The sequence below is a fragment of the Papio anubis genome, chromosome 14 (assembly GCF_008728515.1).
Source record: "Papio anubis isolate 15944 chromosome 14, Panubis1.0, whole genome shotgun sequence".
Lineage (NCBI taxonomy): Eukaryota > Metazoa > Chordata > Mammalia > Primates > Cercopithecidae > Papio > Papio anubis.
In genome coordinates, this window is record NC_044989.1 from 71,659,620 (window position 1) to 71,683,870 (window position 24,251).

At 40.6% G+C, this 24,251-nt stretch overlaps 1 protein-coding gene across 11 annotated transcripts in view; it reads left to right on the top strand.

Annotated features, from left to right (window-relative positions):
* The window catches only part of ZNF638 (zinc finger protein 638), a 151,953-nt gene that overhangs the window by 33,674 nt on the left and 94,028 nt on the right, over window positions 1–24,251 (top strand). For 2 of the 11 annotated variants that reach the window (XM_021924945.2, XM_021924944.2), the window contains exon 1: window positions 18,749–18,857. The exons of 5 other annotated variants lie outside the window; for them this stretch is intronic. The gene's annotated coding sequence lies outside the window, so the exon portion shown is untranslated. Of the gene's footprint in view, window positions 1–18,734; window positions 18,868–24,251 lie in introns of those variants that run through there. 4 more of the 11 variants (XM_021924940.2, XM_021924939.2, XM_021924942.2 and 1 more) reach the window with 4 other exon arrangements.

Consider the following 24,251-nt stretch of genomic DNA (forward strand, 5'->3'; position numbering starts at 1 on the left):
AGTTGAAAATTTATGTATAACTTTTGATTTCCCCAAAACTTAACTACAAATAGCCTATTGTTGATCAGATGCCTTACTGATAACATAAACAGTTGGTTAATACATATTTTATATGTTGTATGTATTATATTCTGTATTCTTACAGTAAAGCAAACTACAGAAAAGAAAATGTTATTAAGAAAATTATAAGGAAAGCATATTTACTGTGCATTAAGTGAAAATTGAATAGGCTGAAGAGGAGGAGGAAGAAGAAAGATTGGCCTTGCTGTCTTAGGGATGGTGGAGGAGGCGGAACAGGAGTCAGGAGAGGCAGACCAGATACACTTGGTGTAACTTCGCAGAAATACATCATAATTTCTGTCTGACATTTTTGGTTTTTCATCTCTCTAGAAATTTTTCTATATGTACCAATCCTCCTTCCACCGTTTGCTTTAGTTTCACTGCCCACATTATAAAAGGGTCCATGTAAAAGAAGTCAAAAGCAGTCTTGAATAATCAGAACTCTTCTGCCAAACTGTCTAATGTCGATTTGTTTTCTGGCACTGCTTCTTCTTCATCTTTGTCCTTATCATCTGACACTGATTTGGAAGCACTCATCTCCATCAAATCATCTTCTTTTAATTCCTCTGGTATGGTATCTATCTTGAAAAGATTGTGAATTTCTCCAGTATCCATGTCTTGAAACCCTTTACCCCCCCATCTTTTTTGCCATGTCCACAGTATCTTTCATGATTTTGTTGACTGGCTCTGTTGTAAATCCTGTGAGTCATGTACAACATCTGGACATAGTTTTCTCCAGTAGGAATGTATTGTTTTGGGCTTGATGGCTTTCATGGCCCTTTTTCTCTTTCCTTTCCTTTTTCCTTTTACCTTTCCCCTTTCCTTTTTCCATCCCGTCCTGTCCATCCCTGGCTCCGGCCTTGCCCAGGCTGGAGTGCAATGGCGCGATCTTTGGCTCACTGCAAGCTCCGCCTCCCGGGTTTAAGCAATTCTCCTGCCTCAGCCTCCCAAGTAGCTGGGAGGCTCCTGTTCCCTTTCCTCTTTGTCTTTCTGTCGTTCTCTCTTTCTTTCTCTCCCTCTCTTTCTTTTTTCTCTGTCTCTTTCTCTCTTTCTTTCTTTCTTTTGCCTTCCCTCCCTCTCCCCGCTTCTCTCCCTTTCTCTTTCTTTTCCTCCCTTCCTGTCCCCTCAAATGTGATAGCATTTTGTGACTTATTCCATAACAACCATGGGCTAAACACGGTGGCTTGCACCTGTAATTCCAGCACTTTGAGAGGCCAGGTGTTCAAGACCATCATGGGAAACAGAGCAAGACACTGTCTCTATAAAAAACAAACAAAAAAATTCTCACAACGATGGTACTTTCAATAATTTTATCCTCCCAGACTTTTATGGTGTCTTCCCTGTTGAAGTTCTCTTCCATAGCTTGGATCTAGAGACTGAATTAATGTTGTGTTTAGGGGCTAGTAAACCATGTCATTGCCTTCAGTGTTGAACTCAGAGGGTTCTGGATGGCCAGGGGCATTGTCCAATATCGAATTAACTGTAAAAGGCAATTCCTTATTGACAGAGTACTTCCTCACTTCAGGGAGAAAGCATCAGTGGAATCAGTTCAGAAAAAGAGTCCTCCTTGTCCAAGCTTTCTTGTTGTACAACCAAAAGACACTTCACTGGTGTTTATCTTTTTCCTTCATGGATCTGGGTTAGCAGCTTTATTAATAAGGGCAGCCCTGATCATAAACCTGACTGCATTTGCACAAAACAGTAAGGTTAGCCTGTCCCTTCCTGCCTTAAATCCTGGTGCTTGCTTCTCTTCCTTACTAATAAATGTGTTTTGTGGCAATTCTTTTTTCCAGAATAGGGGACTTTCATCTGCGTTAAATACCTATTCAGGTGGATATTCTTTCTTTTCAAGGATTTTCTTAATGATGTTGGGAAACTCAGCTGCTGCCTCTTGGTCAGCAGAAGCTATTTCTCCTGTTATCTTGACATTTTTATAGCTAAATCTCGTTCTAAATTTGTCAAACCATCTTTTGCTGACATTAAATTCTCCAACTCCCTTACTTTCTTTTGCTTTAAGTTGTCATATGACTTTGGTTTTTCTTGAATGATGTTAGAGGCTATAGATATACCTTTCTTTTTTTTTTTTTTTTTTTTTTTTTTGAAGCCAGTCTCCTCTGTTGCCCAGGCTGGAGTGCAGTGGCGGATCTCAGCTCACTGCAAGCTCCGCCTCCCGAGGGTTCCAGCCATTCTCCAGCCTCAGCCTCCCAGTAGCTTCTGGGACTACAGAGGCAGCCTGCCACCTTGCCCGGCTAGTTTTGTATTTCTTAATAGAGGCAGGGGTTTCACCGTGTTAGCCAGGATAGTCTCGATCTCCTGACCTCGTGATCCGTCTCGGCCTCCCAAAGTGCTGGGATTACAAGATATACCTTTCTTATAGCAGCCCTGAACACTTACAGAATCTGCATGTCTAATATTACATTGAAAAGTATTTCACACACAGAAAAGCAGGGTTTTTGTGCCTGCTAGCATAGCTGCAGTGATGACTTCATGAATTTTCTTTTATTTTTTACAGTGGTCCTTACACTGGATTCATTTATCTGGAAATGGTGGGCAACCTTCAGCTGCAGACCTCAATCTATGGTACAGGTCAAGCAGTTTGACTTTTTCATGTAATGTCATGACTTCCAGCACCACTGATGGCTCTTTGTATGGGTCCCATGGTGTTACTCAGGGTTTACAATATTACACTAAACAAAATGAAAAATACACAAGAAATATGAAAGATCAATTTTTATTGCAATTTGCAATTTATTAGAGAGACAACTGGTGTCACATGGCATTTTAAGTTGATACTTGCAATATTTGAGCTCACTGCAATAGTAGTAAGAGGTGGCTACAAAATTATTATAGTCATATAATACGTACTATAGTTAATTTTATGCAGTTATGAATTAATACTTCCTCTTTACATTTGTTTACATTTTTCTCAACTGCAAATGGATTCATGTATGGTCTGTAAGTGTTTATATGTGTAAGTTTTAACGTTATAATAGAGTTTTGTATATTTTATCGTAGTAAATGATTAAATAGACTTATCTACATACACTATATGCATTCATGACAGAACTTTTTCTTTTTTTTTTTTTTTATATTTCTAGGTGATGGATTTCATCTGTGAGTTTTTTCAAATTGTCGCAAACCTCCAAAAAATTTTCGATTATAGTTATTGAAAAAGATTTGTGCATAAATGGGTTCATGCAGTTCAGACCCATGTTGTTCAAGGGTCAACTGTACATCTTAACTTTTTAGAATCTACTTCAAATGTATACTAACTTAGTTCTAGTGAGATAGATGATATATATGTCATATATATACACATCACAGCGTGTGTGTGTGTGTGTGTGTGTGTGTATATATGGAGAAAGAGTCTCACTCTGTCACTCAGGCTGGAGTGCAGTGGTGCCATCTCAGCTCACTGCAGCCTCGATATCCGGGCTCAAGGGATCCTTTTCTGCCACAGCCTCCTGAGTAGCTGGGACCACAGGTTTGTACCCCACACCCGGCTTTTTTACTATTATTATTATTTTTTGTAGAGACGAGGTCTCCCTATGTTGCCTATCCAGTGATATTTTAAAATGTGACTCTTGTATAGCTCTATTGATTCTGCCCCTTTTTTTGTGCTATTATTTGTTACACATTGTGGAGGTAAAAAGTACAATAACTTAGGTGAAAATTCACTAGAGGGATTCAACAATAGATTTAAACTAGCAGAGGAATGAATCAGCAGCCTTGGAGTGGAATCTCTGCACTACAAACATGTTGGGAGGAAGCCAGTTGGGGTCCCGGTATTTTTGGCCTGCTCCATCTGGTGTAGAGCCTCCACCTTATGAATGTGGTTTGGGCATAAGAAGGGAGCTCCAGACCTCTCTGCTGCCCAAACCTGAAACTTAGCTCCCATAACATGGAGCTGGGTGGGGGGAGAAGATGTGCTGGTCACATGTTTTTCTGGAGAGATGCCATATCCCTTTGGAGCTGTAGGAAGAAGGAGTCCCTTCTTCTTCTGTATACCAACTGGAGTAGAGTTTCTGTCACACTGAGTTTGGTGGAGATGGTGAATGAGCAGTTCACTCAACTGTCCCAGACTTTCTTACCAAGATTTAGTAGATTTTCTTCAATAATGTTTCTTCATTTGATGGCGTTAGAAGAATTATAGAGGCTTTACATGGTGGTTTTTAAAAAATAATTTTCATTAGTTGTAGTTGATACATGGGAAAGCATGTCTATTGAACTCTACATGCTTCCATTCTCAATGTTGATCTCTTTCTTGAATTGCTTTTCTTTTTTCTTATTTGTTTATTTAATTTATATAGGTTATTGGAGAACAGGTGGTACTTGGTTACATGAGTAAGTTCTTTAGTGGTAATTTGTGAGATTTTGGTGCAACCATCACCCAAGCAGTATACGCTGCACCCAGTTTGTACTCTTTTATCCCTTATCCCCTTCCCTCCCTTTCCCCTTGAATCCCCAAAGTCCACTGTGTCATTCTTATGTCTTTGCATCCTCATAGCATAGCTCCCACTTATGAGTTACAATATACGTTTGGTTTTCCGTTCCTGAGTTACTTCACTTAGAATAATAGTCTCCAGTCTCATCCAGGTTGCTGCGAGTACCATAAATTCATTCCTTTTCATGGCTGAGTAGTATTTCATCATATATATATATTACAGTTTATCCACTCATTGATTGATGGGCATTTGGGTTGGTTCCACATTTTTGCAATTGTAAGTTGTGCTGTTAAACACATGTGTGTGCAAGCATCTTTTTTGTATAACGACTTTTCCTCTGGGTAGAATCCCCAGTAGTGGGATTTCTGGATCAAATGGTAGTTCTACTTTCAGTTGTTTAAGGAATCTCCACACAGTTTTCCATTGTAGTTGTACTAGTTTATGTTCCCACCAGCAGTGTAGAAGTGTTCCCTGTTCACTGCATCCATGCCAACATCTATTATTTTTTGATTTTTTGATTATGACCATTCTTGCAGGAGTAAGGTGGTATTGCATTGTGGTTTTGATTTGCAGTTCTCTGATCATTAGTGATGTTGAGCATTTTTTCATGTTTGTTGGCCATTTGTATATCTTTTGAGAATTGTCTATTCATTTCCGAAGCCCGCTTTTTGATGGGATTGTTTGTTTTTTTCTCACTAATTTGTTTGAGTTTGTTGTAGATTCTGGATATTAGTCCTTCGTCAGATGTATAGATTGTGAAGATTTTTTCCCATTCTGTGTGTTGTCTGTTTACTCTGCTGGCTGTTCCTTTTGCTGTGCAAAAGCTCTTTACTTTAATTAAGTCCCAGCTATTTATTTTTGTTTTTATTGCATTTGCTTTTGGGTTCTTGGTCATGAAATTTTTGCCTAAGTCAATGTGTAGAAAGGTTTTTCTGATGCTCTCTTCTATAATTTTTATAGTTTCAGGTGTTAGATTTAAGTCTTTGATCCATCTTGAGTTGATTTTTGTATAAGGTGAGAGATGAGGATCCAATTTCATTCTCCTATATGTGGCTTGCCAATTATTGCAGAACCATTTGTTGAATAGGGTGTCTTTTCCTGACTTTATGTTTTTGTTTGCATTGTCAAACATCAGTTGGCTGTAAGTATTTGGGTTTATTTCTGGATCCTCTATTCTGTTCCATTGGTCTACGTCCCTATTTTTATACCAGTACCATGCTGTTTTGATGACTATGGCTTATAGTATAGTTTGAAATCAGGTAATGTGATGCCTACAGAGTTGTTCTTTTTGCTTAGTCTTGCTTTGGCTATGCAGGCTCTTTTTTGGTTCCATATGGATTTTAGGATTGTTTTCCCTAATTCTGTGAAGAATGATAGTGGTTTTTAAATGGGAATTGCATTTAATTTGTAGATTGCTTTTGGCAGTATGGTCATTTTCACAATATTGATTTTACCCATTCATGAGGATGGGCTGTGTTTCCATTTGTTTGTGTCATCTATGATTTCTTTCAGCAGTGTTTTGTAGTTTTCCTTGTAGAGGTCTTTCAACTCCTTGGTTAGGTATATTCCCTAGTTTATTTTTTATTTTATTTTTTTGCAGCTATTGTAAAAGAGGTTGAATTCTTGATTTGATTCTCAGCTCTGTTGCTGTTGGTGTATAGAAGAGCTACTGATTTGTGTACATTAATTTTGTATTGGGAAACTTTGCTGAAAAACTTTCTTTTATCAGTTCTAGGAGCTTTTTGGAGGAGTCTTTAGGGTTTAGGTGAACAATCATATCATCAGCAAACAGCGACAGTTTGACTTCCTCTTTCCTGATTTGGGTGCTCTTTATTTCTTTCTCCTGTCTTGATTGCTCTGGCTAGGACTTCCAGCACTATATTGGAGAGGAGTGGTGAGAGTGGGCATCCTTGTTTTGTTCCAGTTCTTTTAGGGAGTGCTTTCAACTTTTCCCCATTCCATATTATGTTGGCTGTGGGTTTGTCATAGATGGCTTTTATTACATTGAGATATGTCCCTTGTATGCTGATTTTGCTGAGAGTTTTAATCATGAAAGGATGCTGGATTTTGTGGAGTGCTTTTTCTGCATCTATTGAGATGATCATGTGATTTCTGTTTTTGATTCTGTTTATGTGGTATATCATATTAATTGACTTGCATATGTTAAACCATCCCTGCATTCCTGATATGAAAACCACTTGATCTTGGTAGATTATCTTTTTGATATGTTGCTGGATTCAGTTAGCTAGTATTTTGTTAAGAATTTTAGCACCTATATTCATCAGGGATATTGGTCTGTGGTTTTCTTTTTTGGTTGTGTCCTTTCCTGGTTTTGATATTAGAGTGATACTGGCTTCATAGAATGATTTAGGGAGGGTTCTGTCTTGTGGAATAGTGTCAATAGCATTGGTACCAATTCTTCTTTGAATGTCTGGTAGAATTCTGCTGTGAATCCTTCTGGTCCTGGACTTTTTGTTGTTGGTAATTTTTTTTATTACCATTTCAGTCTCGCTGCTTGTTACTGGCCTGTTCAGAATATCTAATTCTCCCTGATTTAGGCTAGGAACATTGTATCTTTCCATGAATTTATTCATCTCCTCTGGGTTTCAAGTTTATGCACATAAAGGTGTTTATAGTAGCCTTGAATGATCTTTTGTATTTCTGTGGTGTCAGTTGTGATATCTCCCGTTTTCATTTCTAACTGAGCTTATTTGGATTTTATCTCTTTTTTTCCTTGGTTAATCATGCTAATGGTCTATCAGTTTTGTTTATCTTTTCAAAGAACCAGCTTTTTGCTTCATTTATCTTTTGCATTTTTTTTTTGTTTGTTTCAATTACATTTAGTTCTGCTCTGATCTTGGTTATTTCCTTTCTTCTGCTGGGTTTGGGTTTGATTTGTTCTTGTTTCTCTAGTTCCTTGAGATGTGACCTTATATTGTCTGTTGGTGCTCTTTCAGACTTTTTGATGTAGGCATTTAGGGCTATGAACTTTTTTCTTAGCACCATCTTTACTGTATCCCAGAGGTTTTGATAGGTTATTTCAGTATTGTTGTTCAGTTCAAAGAATTTTTAAATTTCCATCTTGATTTCATTTTTGACCCAGTGATCATTCAGGAGCAGGTTATTTAATTTCCATGTATTTGCATGATTTTGAAGGTTCCTTTTGGAGTTGATTTCCAGTTTTATTCCACTGTGGTCTGAGAGAGTGCTTGATATAATTTCAATTTTCTTGAGTTTATTGAGGCCCATTTTGTGGCTTATCATACGGTCTGTCTTGGAGAATGTTCCATGTGCTGTTTAATAGAATGTGTATTCTGCAGTTGTTGGGTACAATGTTCTGTAAATATCTGTTAAGTTCATTTGTTCCAGGGTATAGTTTAAATTGTTTCTTTGTTGACTTTATCTTGATGACGTGTCTAATGCTGTCAGTGGAGTATTGAAGTCCCCCACTATTATTGTGTTGCTGTCTAGCTCATTGCTTAGATCTATTAGTAATTGTTTTATAAATTTGCGAGTTCCAGTGTTAGGTGCATATGTTTAGGATTGTGATATTTTCCTGTTAGACAAGGCCTTTTGTCATTATATAATGTTCCTCTATGTCTTTTTAAACTGCTGTTACTTTAAAGTTTGTTTTATCTGATATAAGAATAGCTACTCCTGCTTGCTTTTGGTGTCCATTTGCATGGATTATCTTTTACCATCCCTTTACCTTAAGTTTATGTGAGTCCTTATGTGCTACGTGTGTCTCTTGAAGGCAGCAGATAGTTGGTTGGTGAATTCTTGTCCATTCTGCAATTCTGTATCTTTTAAGTGGAGCATTTAGGCCATTTACATGCAACATGATTACTGAGATGTGAGGTACCATTCTGTTCATTAATTGTTTCATATGTTGTCAGTAGACCTTGGGTTTGTTTGTTTTTGTTTGTTTTATAGGTCCTGTGAGATTTATGGTTTAAGGAGGTTCTGTTTCGATGTGTTTCCAGGTTTTGTTTCAAGATTTAGAGCTCCTTTTAGCAGTTCTTGTAGTGCTGGTTTGGTTGTTGGGAATTCTCTCAGCATTTGTTTGTGTGAAAAAGACTGTATTTTTCCTTCATTTATTAAGCTTAGTTTTGCTGGGTACAAAATTCTTGGCTGATAATTGCTTTTTTGTTTTTTTGTTTTTGTTTTTGGTTTTTTGAGATGGAGTCTCGCTCTGCCGCTCAGTCTGGAGTGCAATGCTGTGATGTCAGCTCACTGCAACCTCTGTCTCCCGGTTTCAAGCAATTCTCCTGCCTCAGCCTCCTGAGTAGCTGGGATCACAGACGTGTGTCACCACTACCAGCTAATTTTTGTATTTTTAGTAGAGACAGGGTTTCACCATGTTGGCCAGGCTGGTCTCAAACTCCTAACTTTGTGATCTGCCCACCTCGGCCTCCCAAAGTGCTGGGATTACAGGCGTGAGCCACCACGCCTGGCCTATTGGCTGATAATTGTTTTGAGGAGACTGAAGATAGGGCCCCAATCACTTCTAGGTTGTAGGGTTTCTGCTGAGAAATGTGCTGTTAACCTGATAGGTTTTCCTTTATAGGTTACCTGGTGTTTTTGCCTCACAACTCATAAGATTCTTTCCTTTGTCTTAACTTTATATAACCTGATGACAAGATGCCTGGGTGATGATCTTTTTGTGATGAATTTCCCAGGTGTTCTTTGAGTTTGTGGTATTTGGGTGTCTAGTTCTCTAGTAAGACCAGGGAAGTTTTCCTCAATTATTCCCCCAAATGTGTTTTCCAAACTTTTAGATTTCTCTTCTTTTTCAGGAATGCTGATTATTCTTAGGTTTGGTCATTTAACATAATCTCAGACTTCTTGGAGGCTTGCTTTGCTCATATTTTCTTACTCTTTTTTCTTTTTGTTGGATTGGGTCAATTCAAAAACCTTGTCTTCGAGCTCTGAAGTTCTTTCTTCTGCTTGTTTGATTGTGTTGCTGAGACTTTCCAGAGCATTTTGCATTTCTGTAAGTGCGTCCATTGTTTCCTGAAGTTTACTGTTTTTTATTTATGCTACCTATTTCATTGAATATTTTGCCCTTCACTTCTTGTATCATTTTTAAAAATTTCCTTACATTGGCCTTTGCCTTTCTCTGGTGCCTCTCTGATTAGCTTAATAACTAACCTTCTGAATGCTTTTCAGGTAGCTCATGGATTTCTTCTTGGTTTGATTCCATTGCTGGTGAGCTAGTGTTATTTTTGGGAGGTATTGAAGAACCTTGTTTTATCATATTACCAGAGCTGGTTTTCTGGTTCCTTCTCATTTGGGTAGGCTCTTGTCAGGGAAGGTCTAGGGCTTAAGGCTGTTGTTCAGATTCTTTTGTCCCGTGGGTGTTTCCTTGATGTAGTACTCTCCCCCTTTTCCTAGGGCTGTGGCTTCCTGAGAGCTGAGCTGTAGTGATTGTTATCTCTTTTCTGGATCTAGTTACCCAGCAAGTCTGCCAGGCTCCCTGGTGGTACTGGGGGTTGTCTGCACAGAGTCCTGTGATGTGAACTGTCTGTGGGTCTCTCAGCAATGGATACTGGCACCTGCTCTGGTGGAAGTAGCAGCGTTGAAATGGACTCTGTGAGGATCCTTAGCTTTGGTTGATTAGTATACTATTTTTGTAGTGGTTGGCCTCCTCCTGGGAGGTGGTGCTTTCAAGAGAGCATCAGCTGTGGTAGTATGGGGAGGAACAGGTGGTGAGAGGGGCCCTAAAACTCACAAATACGAAGAGTATGTGCCCTTTGTCTTTAGTTACCAGGGTAGGTAGGGAAGGACAATTAGGTGGGGAAAGGGCTAGGTGCGTCTGACCTCAGACTCTACTTGGGCAAGTCTTGCTGCACCTGCTGTGGGGGATGGGGGTGCCGTTCCCAGGTCAATGGAGTTATGTTCCTAGGAGGATTACGGCTGCCTCTCCTGTGTCATGCAGGTTGTCAGGGAAGTTAGGGGAAAGGCAGCAGTCAAGGCCTCACCCAGCTCCCACGCAACCCAAAGGGCCAGTCTAACTCCCACTGTGCTCCCCACAACAGCACTGAGTCTGTTCCCAGGCAGTGGGCGAGCAGGCCTGAGAACTTGCCCCAGGCTACCTGCCTCCCAGCTACGGAAGTAAGTAGGGCTTTCCTTCTTCCCCTGCCTGTGGAGTCTGCACACTAGATTCATGTCCTAGCCTGTGTTCTGGCCAGAAGACTTCTTGATTGGTTCAATTTGTTACAAAGTTCAGCTGGAGGTTTCCTTTTCCCTGTGGCTTTTTTCCAGTGCCTCTGGCAGCCCTCCTGAAGGACCCCTGTAAGGCGAGGCAGAAATGGCCTGCTGGAAGACCCAGTGAGCCTACAGGGCTTTTCCTGCTGCTTCCTCTACCCCTGTATTTCATTTGGCTCTCTAAATAGACTCAGCTCCAGGTAAGGTCAGAATCTTCTAGACCTTCAGGTTCCCCAGTGGGGGTGTGTGTTTGGGGGCAGATGATCTCCCTTTCCCACTTCCACAGTTTGGGCACTCACAGTATTTGGGGGGTGTCTCCTGGGTCCTGCAGGAGCAATCCACTTCCTTCAGAGGGTCTGTGAGTTCTCTTGGCTTTCCTAATGTATTCTTGCAGTCACTCTGGAGCAAAAGTTCATGATGTGAGCCTCCAAACGCTGCTCTGTCCGTCCAAGTAGGAGCTGCAGTTTCATCCTGCCTCCTCTCCACCATGATTTTCCATATCTCGAATTGTTTTTGTAGCTAGCGTGTAGACTGTGTACATAGTGCTATCAGGGTAAGAGGTTCATAGGATGATGATCCTGCAGGTAAGGGATCATTATTTTATGCTTGAGGAAGCTAATTATTAATATTGCTTAAGTTGGACTCAAGTCAAAATATGTATTGTTTCTAAATCCCAGCTCATTTTCCACTGATTGATGTATAATGATTTTGAGTCATGGTTTTAATGAATTGATTTCATAGTCTTCATATATTAGTTATGTACTGCTGTATTAAAGATTACCCAAAACCTTAATGGCTTAAAACAATATGTTTTTTATCCTCATCTATGAGTCAGGAATTCAGAGGTAACTTAGCTAGGCAGTTGTTGCTCAGTGTCTCTCAAGAAATTGCTTGGAGGATATCGACCTAAGCTATAGTCAACTGAAAGCTTAATTGAGGCTGGAGGTTCTGTATCCAAAGTGGCTCACTGAAATGGCTGGCAATTTTCTTTCTTTTTCCTCTCCTTTTTTTTGAGGGGGGTGCTGGGGAGCAGGGCCTTGCTCTTTCACCCAGACTGGAGTGAATGCTGTGATCATAGCTCACTGCAGCCTGGAACTCCTGGGTTCAAGTGATCCTTCTTCCTCAGCCTCCCAAGTAACTGGGACTACAGATAAGCCACCATGCCTGGCTAATTTTTAAGATAATTTTTTGTAAAGATGGGGTCTTGCTATGTTGCCTAGACTGGTCTTGAACTCAGGCCTACCAAAGTACTGGGATTATAATCATGAGCCACTGCACCTGGCCCACCTTATGGGCTTCTGTTTAACGGCTATTTGGATGTTCTCACAACATGGCAGCTGGCTTTCTTGAGGGTAAGTAATCCAGGAGCTAGGAACCGTCAGGCAGAAGCTCTGCTTTTTATGATGTAGCCTTGGAAGTCACATAGCATCACTTCCACCACATTATCTTCGTTAAAAACAATTCACTAAGTCTGACTCACATTCAAGGGAAAGGGAGTTAGGCTCCACCTCTTGAACTGAAGTGTATTAAAGAAATTTATGAACATATTTTAAAACTACCTTAACAAGAAGAGACAAACTGATTTCTGTTTGCCATTGCATTATCTTTGATTAAAACTCAGAAAAATAACTGCTTGTTTTCTTGAGTTTCTGAACGTCTCCATGTATTATGTCTGGTTGCACCTTATAGTCTCCAAAATTTAAGGATCAGTTAGAATCAAGTTTTCTTGATATTTTTGTCCTTTTTATGGACAGGAAATGACTCTGGGATTTCTCACACTTTTCATCATGGCCCTTTGTCTATTCCAATACTTAGATTTAGTTTCTAAAAACAAAAAGGCCATAGTTGCCCCCAGATCCTATTTATTAGGATACTTGCACTTGAGCTGAAATGGTGATGAGATTCTCTATGTCATTGAGACAAAGCCCCATTTATGTTAACAAAGTTTGTGATGACTGTTCTGTTTTCTAATCAGGTGTTGAGCTGTGACTGTGCTGAGCAGGCAGAAGCTGAGCTCTGGATAGAGCTGCTCAATGCTTGTTGTCTGGCCAATCAGAAAACAGAGTGGGTGAGAGAAGAAAGTGGGGAATTGTGGAAGAAGATGATGTGCAGTAGGATAGATTTGTTTTCCTTGTCAAGAATATTGACATTTTAAAATAGGAATGAGGATTTATTGAAATAATCCACATGACTACAAGGCATAAAAACTTGGATATAGTAGACTCTAAGATAAAAAATATTTTTCTGGCCAGTTGCGGTGGCTTACACCTGTAATTCCAGCACTTTGGGAGGCCGAGGTGGGCAGATCACCTGAGGTCGGGAATTTGAGACCAACCTGGCCAACATGGCAAAACCCTGTCTCTACTAAAAAATACAAAAATTAGCTAGGCATGGTGGCTCATGCCTGTAATTCCAGCCACTTAGGAGGCTGAGGTACAAGAATTGCTTGAACCTGGGAGGCAGAGGTTGCAGTGAGCTGAGATCGTGCCACTGTACTCTAGCCTGGGTGACAGAGTAAGACTCTGTCTCCAAAAACAAAAAAGAAATTTTCTTAGGAATGCCATAAACTGGTGAGCATTTTTCAGTTTGTGGATTTCCAGACTCACATCTTATGGTAAAGCTAATTTAGTCCCCTTTCTTCCCACATTTTACATGTAAGAAATCTGAAATCCAGTGAAGTTAGTATCAGTGAAGGAGCTAGAGGGATAACTCTTGGGATCTCTAATCCAGTTTTTTATTCAGTGTTATGCATTGTCTTAAATGGCCTCTAAGGCTTTGTGTGGTCTGCTCCCTTGATAGTTCTTCATCCTCATCTCATCCTTCCTCTTCATTCTTCCTCATCTGAACTGGCCTTCTTGTTAGTCCTGAAATACATTTTGCCTCAGGGCTTTGGCACTTGATGTTTCCTCTGGTTTGAAAACTCTTCTTCCAGATATCTACGTGTCTTTTCCCTGTCTTCCTTTATATCTCTGCTCAGATATCACCTTATCTGAGATTTCCCTGACTACTCTATCTAAAGCATTCCCCAGTCCCTGCCTCATCATTTCCCCCTAACATAACCCCCTAACATTTCCTGTAATGTAGTATTTTTTAAAATTTTACATTACCACATTATATATTTATTATTTATTTCACTAAAATGTAAATTCTATGAAGGCAGGTATTTGATAACTGTTGTATCTTCCAGTTCTTAGAACAGTGACAGAGAGTAAATATTCAATGTAATGTAAGTCAAATTATGTTACTCCTTTGCTCAAAACCTTCTTGTTTTATTCACAGTAAAAAACCAAAGCCTTCAAAATGGCCTATGTTATGGACAGAATTTTGTCCTCCCCAAATTTATATGTTGAAGCCCTAACTCCCCATACACCTCAGAATGTGGCTATATTTGGAGATTGGACTTTTAAAGAGGTGATTATGATTAAATGAGGTCATAATGGTGGGGCCCTAATCCAATATGATTAGTGTTCTTATAAGAAGAGGAAGATGCATGTGCATAGAGAAAAGACCATGTGAGGACACAGTGGGAAGGCAGCCAACTGCAAACCAAGGAGAGAATTGTCAAGAGAAACCAAACCTGTTGATACCATGACTGTGGACTTGCAGCCTCCAGAATGGAGAGAAATAATTTCTGTTGTCTAAGCCATCGAACTTGTGATTTGTTACAGCAGCCCTAGCACACTAATACAGCAAGTGTTTCCAGCTCCCCTCCACCTCATCTCCCATATCCTCTCTTAATACTGCTGTTGTGGCCTCTTTGGCCTTTCGGCTTTCTCAAGTACAGCAAGCTGGCATTCACCTCAGAGCTTTTACATTTTACTTTCACTCTTCCTGGAATACTCTTCCTCCTAGATTCTGTACTGCTTATTCACACACTTGTCAGATTTCTGCTCCAATGTTGCCTTCTTAGTGATGCCTTTCTTGACCATCTCATTTCAAATTGCAGCCTCTGTTATGTGTCCTGGTCTTGCTTTGTTTTCCTCCATAGCATTTGTCACCATTTGACATACTATAAATGTACTTGTTAATTGTCTGTCTCCCTGATCAAGGCTGTATGTGCCATGAGGGCAGGAGTGAGTGTTGCCTTTTGGTTTGCTACTCCTTGGTGGCTAGAATAGTTCCAGGCACAGAGTGCACCCTCAATACCTTTTAGTATTTTGTTCTGCGGTATTTTATGTGAGGGTCAGTCAGGTGTGGCCACAAGAGGAGTTCCAGCAGAAGCTCAGGGAAACAAAGTTTACTATGCTCATAGGTCCTAAAAGCAGGAAGCATGCTCTGCCATACAGGGCCACATGAGGAAACACCCAAGTCCATCAGGGGGCAGAAGGGGCAGGAACGAGTGGCAGGAGGAGGAGCCCAGGCCAAGGCCTTTATTGGAGTTTCTCAGGGAAAGGCAAGACAGAGCAGGGTAAACAGCTCAGGACTGGCTAGTTTGAATCATTTCCGCAGGCTCTTAGCTATAGAAGTGGTCTGTAGTTGCCTGGTAACCTGCCCCTGGGACAACTAAGGCAGAGGAATATTGCCTCCTGGGGTATACCGGCCTGATAGAGGAGGATGGCTCTGAATTGGTAGTTTGCATATCAAAGTCAAGCTCCGGCTGAACTTTGCCTTCTCTAAGAATTGGCTAGCCCCAGGAGTGGCAATTTCTCCCCAGCCAGAAAGGTTAATAAGATGTCAAACATCATAATATACAGAAAATGAAAACATAAACAATACATATTTACTGGCTCAGTTAATGAAATGGCCCGGACTCACAGGTAGACAAATAGATCGTTAAACCAGACTGGAAGGGCTGTAAATCCATTTTTATACATGGAAACGCAATAGTTTTTGTTGTTTGCTTTTTAAGGGGAAGATATATTTCAATTATGTGAAAAAGAATGGTTTACTTAACATCTGGAACCTTCATGATTGCCTTTATTCATTTGGAAGAAAATGAAGCTAGATCTACCTCATACCATAAAAATTATGTTAGATTGATTAAACATCTAAATGTAAGAAATAAAATTGTGAAGTTGTAAACAAAAGTGAACAATTGTGAACAACTGTGAAGTTTAGATAACTTAGGAGAATTTTGTGTAATTTCTGGGTGTGTATGCTTCAAGGGAGTGGGATGAAAAGAAAACTCAGAAGTCATAAATGAAAAGATTAATTTGATTTAATGAACATTTAGTTTATAATAGCAAAATGTAGAAACAAAATTTCAGTGAGGAGAAACTAATTGCCACATATTTGACAAATACATATATAGTGAGAGCTACCTCTGATAAGAGACAATCACTTCACTAGAAATATGCACAAAGAATATGAAAAGGAGTTATTTTAAATGAGGAAATACACATGACTCCTGCCAAAGCCTGGACACGGGAGCCTGGCTGGGAGCTCACCCTCGGTCCCTCCTTGTGTTGCCAATTTATTAGCAGCAGATAAACCAGTTAAATGGAGACTTAAAAAAAAAAAGAAAGAAGTACACCTGTCTAGTAGATATGAAAAGATGTTCGACAGTGACACACACACACACACACACACACACACACACACCCCCATCAGAGTCATTCATTCTTGCAAGAAATATTTGCTGATTTTCTACTATGTATCAAGTATCATTCTCTGTATTGGAAATAAAGCAGTGAAGAAAACAGACAAATATCCCTGACCTCAGGGAGCTTACATTTCTAGTGGAGGAAGATGGAGAAGAAACAAATAAACAAATTATTGGTATATTGGAAGGTGATAAGTGCTGTGCAAATAAATAAAGCCATATAAGGGGCCCACGTAAAGGAAATGAAAGAAATTTCGTAAGTTACTTTGCCTAACTCTAGGGAAATGTTTGAAAATCTAGATGAAATGAATGCTTTTCAAGCAAAATATAAATTACCAAATTCATCGTGGAAGAGAGAGAAATTCTTACCCAACTAAATATCATAAAGTATCAAGAGAAAATTAGAGAACAACTCTCAGAAAAAGCACCAAACAAGATATTTCAAAGGTGAATTATTTCAAACTTTAAAGAACAGATAGAAGTCCAGTGATATTTAAAGTATTTCAGGTTTGAGAAAGAAGTGAGTTTGTAGGGAAATGGTTCTTTTCTTTTTTTTTTTTTTTTTGAGACAAAGTCTGACTCTGTTGCCCAGGCTGGAGTGCAGTGGCACGATCTCACCTTACTGCAACCTCTGCCTCCTGGGTTCATGTGATTCTCCTGCCTCAGCCTCCCAAGTAGCTGGGATTACAGGCACACACCACCAAAGCCAGCTAATTTTTGTATTTTTAGTAGAGATCGTGTTTCACTATGTTGGTCAGGCTGGTCTTGAACTCCTGACCTCGTGATTCACCCACCTCGGCCTCCCAAAGTGCTGGGATTACAGGCATGAGCCACCTTGCCTGACCTATTTTCTTACATATTTAGTGGAAGCGACACTTTGTAGAAACTTTTTGGGAAGTTTTCCTACAACACCTATTAAAATTAAATGTATATACACACATACACATTTAATCTAGCAGTCCCACTGTGATGATTCTAGCCTTTAGAAATTAAAGCATCATTTGGTAAGTCTTTGTATACAGCAATGTTTGTAGTAGCAGAATGACTGGAAACAACTTCAGTGTTCAACAACAGGTTGAATAATTGCTGAGGCAGCTATACTATGAATATTATATAATTATTTTAAAAAGGATTATATGGTTCACTTGGAGAAATGTCAGTAATCAGAAAAGCAAATAGCTAATGTGCGAAATAATGTGTTTGTATGACTATGAAGAAATGTGTAGAAGGAAACTTATTAAATGTTAACATGGGTTATTTGGTGTTTAGGGCGCGCTTGTTGGCTTTTTCTTTGTTTTTGGTTTGTTGTCCCTAGCAGGATTTTTAGTTTGAAATGAAAATCCGATTAAGATATCTTTTTAAAACGACTTTTCTTTTGAGTCTTTCAAATGCTTGTTTTAATGTGAATAAAAGAAATGCATCTGCTTGAGTGCTAGGTAAAACCGATGTGTGAGACTCAGGGTGGGTGGTGTGATTTGTGTGGTATGCATAAGGCAGGGCTTGTAGCTTTACCAGATTTCGTCCAATGACTGGGTTTTCATATTGGTGTAGTATAGTCACCTTGAGAAGATAAAACATTGCATAACACAGTTCTTTAACTTCTGTCATCCCAAGGTTTTTCATGGGTAAAATGAGGATTACGAATACCTACCATACAGATAGGGCTTTTTATTGTGAAATGACAACAGGATTTTCAGAGTGTTAAAGTTTTAGCTGAATAAGCTTTAGTTGAATTCTAATTTACAGTTTTGAGTAGCAATGACACACATCATTGCCATAGGGATCAAAAGGTGCAAGGTGACAGGGTAAAAGCAGGCAAAATCTTGACCATACAAAGCATTATATTATGCGCTACGCGTGAGTATAACCTGTTATAATATAATGTTATTATTATTATTATTTGAGATGGAGTCTCACTCTGTTGCCCAGGCTGGAGTGCAGTGGTGCGATCTCCGCTGACTGCCACCTCGGCCTCCCTGGTTCAAGCAATTCTCCTACCTCAGCACCCCCAGTAGGTAGGATTACAGGCGCGCGCCACCACGCCCGGCTATTTTTTGTGTTTTTAGTAGAGACAGGGTTTCACATTGTTGGCCAGGCTGGTCTTGAACTCCTGACCTCAGATGATCCACCCACCTCGGTCTCCCAAAGTGCTGGGATTACAGGCGTGAGCCACCGCGCCTGGCCATATAATGTTATTATTGAATGCACAAAATGATCAGGGAAGACTTCATGAAGGAGATGAGACAATATAGATCTTAAAAGGATGAGCGGTTTGGAGAGGTGACAGGCACAGAACCAGCAAAGGGGTGGAGACGGCGCTGGAGTTTTTTTTGTGTTTTTTTTGGTTTTTTTGGCCGCAGGCGCCTTGGCCGCCGCCACGCGGGAGCGCCCCCTTCCGGGAGCCAGCTCCCCCGGGCTCTTCTCGGGCTTCGGGCGAGCGCAGTGCCAGCGGTACGCAGGCGCTGGGAGCCTACGAGGGCTCGCAGGGGCTGGAGAGGTGCGCATGCGTGCACCTCATTGGAGGCGGTAGCTTTTTCGGCGTCGAGACTGGAGGCTGAGTGCTAAACTGTGTGGGGCGCGAATGGGATCCGGCTGTTAGTCGGGTAGGCATAGGTAGGACCGCTGCCCTGTGGGGAGTAGGGGGTTGGAAGGCGGAGGCCCGTATCGTGGGGGTCCTGAGCCCTTCCTGCGAGATCCGGGCCGACTATTGTATCTGTGTCGCAGCGGCTCCGCACAAAATGGCGGCGGGCAGACGGCGGGGGCGGGAGGAGGTTGGGGGACCCCCGGGATGGGAAGGGAAGCTGTGCTGTGCTGCCCTGCTCCGTCGTTTGTTCACCTCGTTACCCGGGAGCGCCCGTCCGGGCACCCGTGTAGGACCCTGCCTCGAGAAGAGCTGCCTGACGCCGTTGCACTGGGCCAAGGATCTTGAAGAGCCTTTTGGCGAGGCCGAGGCGGCCCCTTCCCCAGCCGCGCAGGGCCTGCCAAGGCTGCGCCGGGCCTGACAGCCGAGGAAGCGGTGGTGAGGGAGCGCCAAGCAGGGAGGAAGCGTTCCCGTCGGGCCCGAAGAGGCGGTGGAGTTTGAGCCGAGCCCCCTCTGGCCAGCGACATTGTGCAAGAAGCGTGGAGAGAAGAGCGTGTTTGTGTTTGGAGCTGGGGAGGGGGAGTCGGGATGAGGGAGGGAATGTTAGGATCCAGCGGCTTTTGCGGGCCGGCGTTCTGTGCTGCGTAGTGCAGGTATGAAAGCAAAGAAAATGTCACCTCTGTGTGGGAGACTGAGGACTCATAAATGGTTGTGATACCTAACAGCATTTCCAAATTTCTCAGAGGAATTGTGAAAACAACGTCAGTGAATTGTTTTCGTGTGATTCTTTGCTTGGGCCCCGTTCTCTTAAAGGGAGGGGGAATGTGTATATCACAGACTGGAATCCTTGAGAACCTTTGAAATAGATCTTTTGTTGTTTGAGGTAATTGGTAATGAGGGATACTTCAGTATTACAAAATCATTAATTGAGCTAGACAGTGAAGGCTACCTGAAGCTAATTTTTCTTAATCTTAAAATTTGCCCTTAGGCGAAGTTTGGGGCGAGGACCAGGAATTGTAGTAGTCTAAAGGAGTCCCGATGAAAAACTTGTCACCAGGATCCAGCGACTTATGTTAAACTACTTTTTCCAACGAGCTTTGGAATTGTGCACACAAAATTTTCTGCGTTTTTCCCTCATTTGTTATAAAGGATTATTTTTTCAGGGATGTTGTGCTTGCTGGTTCAGATTTACAATTAAAAATTGATAACCTGGAAAAAAGGATTGACCAAAAAAAGGTGAAGTTAAGGAAGCTTTCGCAGAAACACATGTTGATGACATTACTTCAGATAACTAAATTTTGTTAATGATTAGACATTCGAGACTTAGTGGACTTACAGTTGCTATCTTTTAAAAAAATTTATTTGACAGCATTTTGTATTTTATTTTGTACTCCATATTCTGTAATATGTATTTTTAAATAATTAGAGGGCATTCCAGCATGTTAATACACTGAAATATGCTGGGCCATTCCTTCCTTGGGAGTTTATTTGTCTTGGAAGCAAGAAAGGGTAAATATAACAGCTGGAAGAAATCACAAAATCTAATTCGTTTTTATTAACAAGTTTTCATAATATGTTTATGGTCACATACTTATTGTATATTGGTTGTATTTGTTTTGTAATTTTTTTTTGCATTTTGTTTCGGAGGGTGTGTACGGCAGTTACTCTAGTTTAAAAAGGTTTAGGTACTCTAAAGTCGTCACTGTACTTGAAGACTATCTTACGGTTTTTCTTGGGTGCTCTTAAGTAGGTGATCTCTGGAAATTTTGTTTTTAGGTAGTGAAAGAAAATGAGACAAGTTGTTTAGTGGAAAGAGAATAGGCTTTGCAATCAGAAGATCTGGAATCAGATCTCTTCCTCAGTATGTGTGAGACTTTGGTAAATTATTTTAGTCTTTCTGAGCTTTTGTTTCCTTATCTCTAAAATGGTGACATTATTACTTCCTGCTTGGGATTTTTGTGAGTGACTGTTAAGTGAGACAGTGTATAGAAAACTCCTATTCCTTGGCAGATACTAGGTGCTTAATGTTAGCTGTTACTTTTATTTCAAAATTTAAGTGCTTAGGCAGCATCATTTGATAGAAAATGATTATCTGTGGGTATTCTAATTAAACGGCTTAAAAGGATTTAGAGTAATATAATTTTGGAGTTGAAAGGCAATCTAATCTAACTTTTATTAAAATGTTTTGTGCTTCTATAAACTTTTTACATGTCTCTCTTGTAGAACTTATCAATATATATTGTAACTATTTATATGATTGTTACGTTAGTCTTTGTATCTTTCCCAGTGCCTGGTATGTATTAGATGCTAAGATGTTGAGTGAGTGAACTCAGCTGATAGTCACTGAGCCTGGACTCTGAATCATGCTCTTTCCATTGTGCCTTAATGTATACTGCTTAAGGTTTGGACTAAGTTTGTCCAAATCCTTAATAAAATGCCTTATATACTTATAAACAGTACTTCCAGTATTGGTACCCAGTAACACAGTTTGGGCTGTTTAGCAAGGAAACAGGCGCTGATGAATGTTGCAATGTAGTGGTTTTAGAGACTCTCCAAATTGAAAGTAATTATGTTTGTGGCTAAAACTAATAAGCCCTCATGTGTATCCAGTTTATTTACTCTTCACTGCTTTAACTTTATTTAGTCTTTTGAAATTTGTGATGGAAAATTAAAAGGGAAGGAAAATAAGTATATAGAAGATGAGAATAATGGAAAGGAAGAAGAGTGAGGAAAAGGTGAGATGTAGAAATAAAACACACAACTATAATAATGGGGGTGAGGGCTGGGTGCGGTGCCTCATGCCTGTAATCCCAGCACTTTGGGAGGCAAGGTGAGCGGATCACGAGGTCAGGAGATCTAGACCGTCCTGGCTAACATGGTGAAATCCCATATCTACTAAAAATAGAAAAAAAAAGCTGGGCATGGTGGCGGGTGCCTGTAGTCCCAGCATCTGGGGAGGCTGAGGGCATGAACCCAGGAGGCAGAGGATGCAGTGAGCCGAGATTGCGCCCCTGCACTCCAGCCTGGGTGACACAGCCAGACTCTGTCCAAAAACAAAACAAAACAAAAAAACTCCGGTGAGGGTCAATAATAATAAGGGTTTTAAATTGAAAAGAAAATCCAGGAAACAGAAGTAGGTTTAATGTACATACGTTTTCTTGCTTTGTTTTGTTTTTGAGACAGGATCTCACTCTATCTCGAAGGCCACCATGACTCACTGCAGCCTCTACCTCCTGGGTGCAAGCGATGTTCCTGCCTCAGTCTCCTGAGTAGCTGGGACAACAGGCACACGTCACCACGCTTGGCTAATCTTTTAAAAAAAAAAATTGTAGAGACAAGGTCTTGCTGTATTGCCCAGGCTGGTCTTGAACTCCTGGACTCAAACCATCCTCCCACCTTGGCTTCCTAAATTGCTGGGATTACAGGTGTGAGCCATTGCGCCTAGCCTGTTTCCTTAATGGTTACCCTGAGAAACATATATTTTGGATTTTTTTTTACTCTTTTGAACCAAAATATGTTTATCGTTCATATCAAGTTTTAAAAAAATTTCCTATTTCCACAGTCTTTATTTATTAAGCTTTTAGCTAATTTGCCTGTTGTCTCTGCTGAGTATGAGTTGCCAACTTTTAAATATTTTTACCAAAAAAACCCCAAAAACTATTTTACTATGGAAAATTTTAAACATATGCAAAAGTAAAGAGAATGATACTAATTCATTCATGTGCCTATCCAGTTTCAGTTATCTAGCTAATGGTCGGTCTTGTTTCATCTCTACTTGCTTATTTTTAAACAAATCCTTCTATCAGTTCAGTATATAGTTCAGAATTTTCTCTAGAGTGTTTAGGAAAAAACATGCGTGTTACACCTAAAACAATAACAGTTACTATGAGTAATTAATTTTGATATCAGATATTCAGACAGATACCAGATTTCCCCAGTTATCTCACTACCTCCCACCCCCATGCATATGTGGTAAAGGTTGTTGGAGTAAGGATCCAACTAATGTTCATAATTGGTTACGATTGATAACTCTCAAGTCTATAAACTCCTCACCTACCTTTTCTTACAGTTTACTTGTTGAAGAAAAACTTTGCTTTTTATACATTATTAGATAATCCTTTGCTTCATCAGCATCTGAATTCATGAATTTTGATGTGGCTTTAAAAATTTACTTGATAAGGCTGGGCATGGTGGCTCACGCCTGTAATTCCAGCACTTTGGGAGGCCGAGGCAGGCGGATCACCTGAGGTCAGGAGTTTAAGACCAGCCTGACCAACATGGAGAAACCCAGTCTCTACTAAAAATACAAAATTAGCTGTGGTGGTGGCGCATGCCTGTAATCCCAGCTACTCTGGAGGCTAAGGTAGGAGAATTGCTTGAACACAGGAGACGGAGGTTGCAGTGAGCCGAGATTGCTCCATTGTACTCCAGCCTGGGCAACAAGAGCGAAATTCCGTCACAAAAAAAAAAGTACTTGATAAACAAATTTCTAGATCTCAGTATAGGAAATACTGAAAGAAAGGTGAACATAAGCAGTTAACTCCTGTTTCTAATATAATTTTCAAAAATTACTCGTCTTACTAAAGGGAAGAAACACCTATTTTCTTAAGTAAAGCATTTTGTTTACTGTTTAGCATTTTTTGAGCACCTCGTTGCATGTCAGGATTTACAATTTTAATTAATCTTCACAGCAGCATTCCGAATGGGTACTGTTGTTTCATTTTCACAGGATGAAACAGGCTTGGATTAACCAGCTTGCTCTGGGTAACATTGTTAGCAAGCAGCAGGACCAGAGTTATTTCACAGGATGAAACAGGCTTGGATTAACCAACTTGCTCAGGGTAACGTTGTTAGCAAGCAGCAGGACCAGAGTTAAAACACTGAATGTAGGGTCTAAGTTCTTTTTTTTTTTTTTTTTTTTTGAGACGGAGTCTCGCTCTGTAGCCCAGGCTGGAGTGCAGTGGCCGGATCTCAGCTCACTGCAAGCTCCGCCTCCCGGGTTCACGCCATTCTCCGGCCTCAGCCTCCGGAGTAGCTGGGACTACAGGCGCCCGCCACCTCGCCCGGCTATTTTTTGTATTTCTTAGTAGAGACGGGGTTTCACCGTGTTAGCCAGGATGGTCTCGATCTCCTGACCTCGTGATCCGCCCATCTCGGCCTCCCAAAGTGCTGGGATTACAGGCTTGAGCCACCGCGCCCGGCCTAAGTTCTTAAACACTATGCTGTACTACCTCTCTAAAGCTGAATTAATAGTGTTAAATTTTACTTATGGGAGTTAACTAATTTTGCATGAAGTCATTCACTGGCACCCCTCCTAGCAGGGTGGGTATCTTCAGATCAGTGGACATTTCCCCAAAGATTAGATTATTATGGATTGCATAATAGGCTGACTAACAGTCAATAGTTAGGAAGTGAA